Source organism: Chinchilla lanigera, unplaced genomic scaffold, assembly GCF_000276665.1.
Source record: "Chinchilla lanigera isolate Chin_1 unplaced genomic scaffold, ChiLan1.0 scaffold00011, whole genome shotgun sequence".
In the NCBI taxonomy this organism is placed as follows: domain Eukaryota; kingdom Metazoa; phylum Chordata; class Mammalia; order Rodentia; family Chinchillidae; genus Chinchilla; species Chinchilla lanigera.
The window spans coordinates 26,545,445-26,550,989 of NW_004955412.1; the positions used below are offsets into that span (position 1 = coordinate 26,545,445).

General features: G+C 45.0%; 1 long non-coding RNA gene across 1 annotated transcript; it reads right to left on the minus strand.

Moving 5' to 3' along the window:
• Positions 1-3,727: 3,727 nt before the first annotated feature.
• On the minus strand, positions 3,728-5,030 carry LOC102021224. The gene is made up of 3 exons (XR_260026.1): positions 4,640-5,030; positions 4,351-4,414; positions 3,728-3,972 (listed from the first exon to the last, which is right to left on the minus strand). It is a non-coding gene; the product is annotated as an uncharacterized LOC102021224 (long non-coding RNA).
• Between the last annotated feature and the right edge of the window lie 515 nt (positions 5,031-5,545).

Genomic DNA, 5,545 nt, shown 5'->3' on the forward strand with positions numbered 1-5,545 from the left:
GCAATCTAGGATCATTCAAAGTCTGCATATTTAAATAAATTCAGATTATCTCCAGGCTGAGAATTTGTCCCAGTGGTGGGATAGGAATGAAATGCAAAATGTATAAATCGATGAAAGCTCACTCATCACTGATTAGAAAAAGATTACACTAAGATCTGATAGTGGCAACTATTTTTCTTCATTATTTATATGTGTGTATGGTACAGGGGATTCACACTGAGCTACATCTTAGCCCTTTCTTTTTATTTCTTTCTTTCTTTGTTTCTTTCTTTCTTTCTTTTTTGGTCTTTTTGAGAGAAGGTCTTGCTATGCAGTTCAGGCTGGCCTTGAGCTCACTTTGTAGCTGAGGGTGGTCTCGAACTTGCAAGTGACAGGTGACTATCTTGGCTTTGATCACCTGGCTTCCCTTGTCCTCTGCCTGTCTGCCTTCACTCATATCTTGCTAATTGCTCCCTCTACTAAAGTTTTTTTCTTTTTTCTTTTTCTTTTCTGATGGAGACTGAGGCAGTAATCCTCCTGCCTCAGCCTCCCAAGTGCTGGGAGAAAGAAAACGAAAATGAAAAGGAGACAAGGGGCATCCACTTAAAGAATTCTTATTTTGAGGGGCTGGGGATTTAGCTCAGCGGTAAAAGCGCCTGCCTGGCAAGCTCAAGGTCTTGAGTTTGGTTCCCGGTACCAGAGAAAAACCAAAAAAAAAAAAAAAAGAATTCTTATTTTGTTATGGTTTGTGTCTAGATGTCCCCTAGAAGCTTTATGCAGTCCTGGGAGGACGGGTTTTTCAGAGGTGGCTGAATCTAGAGTTTGTGATTGATTCATAGTCCAATCCTGGGATGAAGGGTGTGAGTGCTACACCTGCGCCATGGGGGACAGAAAGAGGCTTGTTTCCTCCCTTGCTTGCTTACTTTTGCTGTCTTCCACTGCTGTGAATTGTTGCCCCCTCTGCCACGTGTCACCCTGCCTTGGAGCCAGCTGGTAATGGATTGAAACCTCTTCAAATGGTAAGCTAGATAGACCTTTCCTCCCTTAACTTTGGGCATTGGGTATTTTGTCCCAGCAACAAAAAAAGTAACTAAAGATATATTTAGTATATAAAAAATACACATACCTATACATCTATATGCATATTTTTTTTCTCACTTTAGGACCACAATATTACCACACTAAACATACACGCTTCCTCTTTTTTTTTTTTTTTTTTTTTTGGTATTTTTGAGACAAGGCCTCACTATGCAGTTCAGGCTGGGCTTGAGCGTACTTTGTAGCCCAGGCTGGCCTCGAACTTGCAATGATCCTCCTGCCTCAGCCTCCCGAGTGCTGGGATTACAGGCGTGTGCCACCAGGCCTGGCTATGCATCCTCTTACCTAATCGCTAACTTGATCTTGTATGCAAGGCTCCTCCTAACCAAACTATAAATTCCAGAGATGAGGCCCATTGTATTTAGATCTGGGCATCCTGGTCTTGGGCTCAGAAGGTGGATCTAGTCGCTGAGGCGGGTGTATCCAGTGTCTAGACCTAGATCCTCCCCTTTTTTCCCAGCTGTTTCCTTGGTCACTTCAGATTTAGTCCAGAAAGCAGGTTCCAAGGCAGGCCACCCCTCCCTGCTTTCTCCAACCTTTACTTTCTTTCTTTTTTTTTTTTTTCCTGTCTTTTTGAGACAGGATCTTGATGTGCAGTTCAGGCTGGCCTTGAGCTCACTTTGTAGCCCAGGCTCATCTTGAACTTGCAAGGGTCCTCCTGCCTCAGCCTCCCTCCCAAGTGCTGGGATTATAGGTGTGCACCACACGCTCAGCCTTGCCAACCTTTTCTGTAGCTAACTCCTCTCTCAGTTCCACAATGCCAGCAGAGAAAAGGATCCAGTTTAGGGTCAAAAATTGGTAGCAAAGACACATAGAACACGATTCTATTTCTATGAAATGTCCAGAATAGGCCAATCTATCACAGCAGAAAGTAGGTTAGTGGTTGCCAGGAGCAGTGGGGAGTGACTGCTAGTGCGTGTGTAGTTGCTTAGTATTTTTGGAGGATGGTGAAAATGTACTAAAATTAGTAGCGGGTAGTAAAATTAGTTGTGAGTTGGCTGCAAAACTCCATGACTATGCAAAGAGCCGTTGGATTTTACAACTGGGGAGTCCTGAGGATTGAACCTTGGATCTTCACACTGAGCTACAACCCCAGCTGCCTTCTCTTTTTATTGTTTTATTTTGAGAGTCTTACTGAGTCACTAAATTTTCCAGGCTGGGCTCAATCTTGTAATTCTCCTTCTTCAGCCTCACAGAGTGCTGGGATTATTGATGTGCAATACTATGGCAGGCTGGATATTATACTTTAAAAGGGTGAATTTTATAGGATGTGATCATTCAGTAAAGGTGTTGGTGAACAGGGCATGGTGGTGCACATTTGTAATCCCAGCATTTGAGAGTCTGAGGCAGGAAGGTTGCTGCAAGTTTGAGGCCAGCCTGGGCTATATAGTGAGCTCAAGGCCAGCCTGGACTACAGAGCAACTACCCTGTCTCTAAAAACCAAAAGTAAATAAATAAATAAAGATGTTGGTTTTTAAAAGTCAATGCAGGGGCTGGGGATTTAGCTCAGTGGCAAAGCGCCTGCCTGGCAAGCACAAGGTCGTGAGTTCGGTTCCCGGTACCGGAGAAAAACCAAAAAAAAAAACAAACAAACAAACAAAAAAAGTCAATGCAGTTAAACAAAAACTTGCCCAGGTCCGAGGTGATGCTACAAAGCTACCTGAACAGCAATTTCTCTTTCTTTTCCTTCCTTTTGTTTTGTTTTGTTTAGATAGAGTCTTGCTCTGTAGTCCAGGCTGGCCTTGAACTCACTATGTAGCCCAGGCTGGCCTTGAACTGAAGTAATCCTCGCATCTCAGCCTCCCAAGTGCTAGGATCACAAGCGTGTGCCACCAGGACCGGCCTTTTTTTTTTTTTTTTTTTTTTTTTGTCTTTTCTTCCGGCCATATTTTTTCTTTAACGACAGTCTCACTATGTAGTTTAGACTGGCCTTGCACTCACTTCCACCTGCCTGATTTTGAACTCATGGCAATCCTCCTGCCTCAGCCTCCTGAGTGTTGGGGTTACAAACATATGCTGTCGCTACCAGCTCCTTCTTTTCTATTGTTTCTTTTTTTATTTTCCTGTTATACTGAGGATTGAACCCAGAGAGTACCAAACTATACCCCCAGCGCCTACCACTATGCCTCATTTATTTTTCATTTTGAGACAAGGTCTGACAAAATTAACCATGCTGGATTTGAGTTTGTAATCTTCCTGCTTCAATGTTCTGAGTGCTGGGATTACAGACTCTAAACAGAGTCATTTCTAAAGAACTGGTAGGGGCCAGGTGTGGCAGTGCATGCCTGTGGCAGTGCATTCCTGTACTCCCAGCACTTGGGAGGCTAAAGTCAGGACATAGTAAGTTCAAGGCCAGCCTAGGCTACATAGTGAGACTCTATTTCCAAGAAACACACACACACAAATATAAAGTTAAAGAGCTGGTAGAGTAACATTATTTATTTGCAATAAAAGTTTATCTAGCTGGGTGTGGTGGTATATACTTATGATCCCAGCACGCAGGATGCTGAGGCAGGAGGATTGCTGTGAGTTCGACATCAGGCTGGGCTACATAGTGAGTTCAAAGCCAGCCTGAACTAGTGAGATCCTGTCTCAAACAACAAAAACAAAGAAAAAAAAAATAAGAATCTTATCTAATATTAGTGTTTATTAAGCCTTTTATCTCGTTTAATTTTTAAAACAAAAGGGACTGTAGTTACGGCTTCAGTGGAGAAATTGGAAGGCTCTGTTCTGAGCCTGTTGTTAGTCTCCTTGGTCAAAAGCTCCCTGAGCGGAAGCTCCTGTGTGTTGGAGTTGTACCTCTGTGAGCTAAAGGTCTCCTTCTCCCACTCAGGAAGCTTCCAGGTAGGGGCATTCATGGCAGCTGTGTCTGGGCAGGTTGCGCTGTAGTCAGATCTGGTGGGTTCAGAGAAGGCTTTTTCCTGCATTTGCCTTAGCTCAAATGTTTGCAGTTTAAAGTACTCTTTATATCACCCTGGTGGATTCGCAGTCCATTTGTTTTTGCTTTTAGTATATTCTCACCCATTCTGAACATTATTGCAGTGATTTATTTCTTCCTTTAGGTGCTGCTTAGAAATTTCCTCATCCCCAGGCATCTTTAATAAAAGGTTATTTTTATTTGGCAATAAAGGGTATGAAATATGCTGGGGTATAGTTCAGCAGTAGAGCGCCTGCCTAGAGCACAGGAGGCCTGGGTTCTATCCTTAGCACCACAGGGGTGCTGGGGCCCCCAACATCCCCTAAAATCTCGGGGGGGGGGGGTATTTGGCCCACCTTCCCATGTATCAGAGCTTCCACTCTGTCTCCCAGCCGCTGCTCCTGTCCTGTTGCTGCTGAGCTACAGTGGACAAGAAAAACACATCAGTAGATCTAGTGTAGTGACCATGAACCTTTAGAGACCGAGTGCCCAAACTGCAAACCCAAACCCACTTTTTTATCACAAAGTGCCAACAATGCAATTCAACCTGAAAACTGAGGTTTTAGTTTAGAAAAATCAACTCATACACTAACATCCTTTGGCTTAAAGGATAAACACAACGACAGAGCTTTAAGTGATACATACAGGTTGTTACTGAAAGTAAAAGTTTGCGTTTAGCCGGCTTTTGTGAGATGAGGTATTATCCGATGCGCGGCTGCTGAGGCGACGCTGGGGTGGTTTGGCCTGCGGGGCACAGAGAGGGCAGCGGCGGCGCAGGTGCACAGGTTCCCCATCACTGGACTCAGTCTTGGCGTCCGGGTGGGTTTGTAGTCTTCCACGGCAGCGTTTGAACTGGTTTAAAGAGGGACGTTTGAAACATCCGGGGCTTCTCCTTGGCAGTAGCCAAAAGAGAGCTAAAGGCCGAGCGGGCCCTCTTTCCTCATCTTCGCTCCTCAGCAGGATGGGAAGCGGCTTCCCCTCTTGTCTCAGGAATACAGTTCTGAACTTTCCACCGTTTTCCTCCTCTCCACCTCCCCGCCTGTCTTTTAACTGGCTGCCAGGTTACCATGCCAATAAGGTTCCCATGGTTACTAGGAAGCGCCGCTGCATTCCCTTAGGCAGCTCCCATCTACCCAAAGAAAAAGGGAAATTGTGGTGCCCCCTACCCCGGCTAAATAAATAAGGACAGAAGGGGTCTCCGCGCAAGAGCTGTTGGAGGACGAATCTCATTTAGCCCTGCTCTCTCCAGGCTGGACCTTTTTTTCTGGACCTTGAAACAAACTCTGCTGTCTCTGTTCAAATCCTCTGCCCTCTAATTCCGGGAGAGAGGTGCCTGGCACGAGTTCAATTCCATTGTTCTGCCCAGTTTGGGGTCCAAATAGACACCACATTGTGAGGACCGCGTTAATATGTAAATAACTTGATGCATCTGTGCTCTTTGTGTAACAAGGAAACCGACAACTCGCAACGCGTGCTCCGCGGTCTCCTCAGTTGGGTATCTCGTCAGAGAATCTGCTTTTCTCCTTACCGTGTTTCGCCCTAGAGTGACTT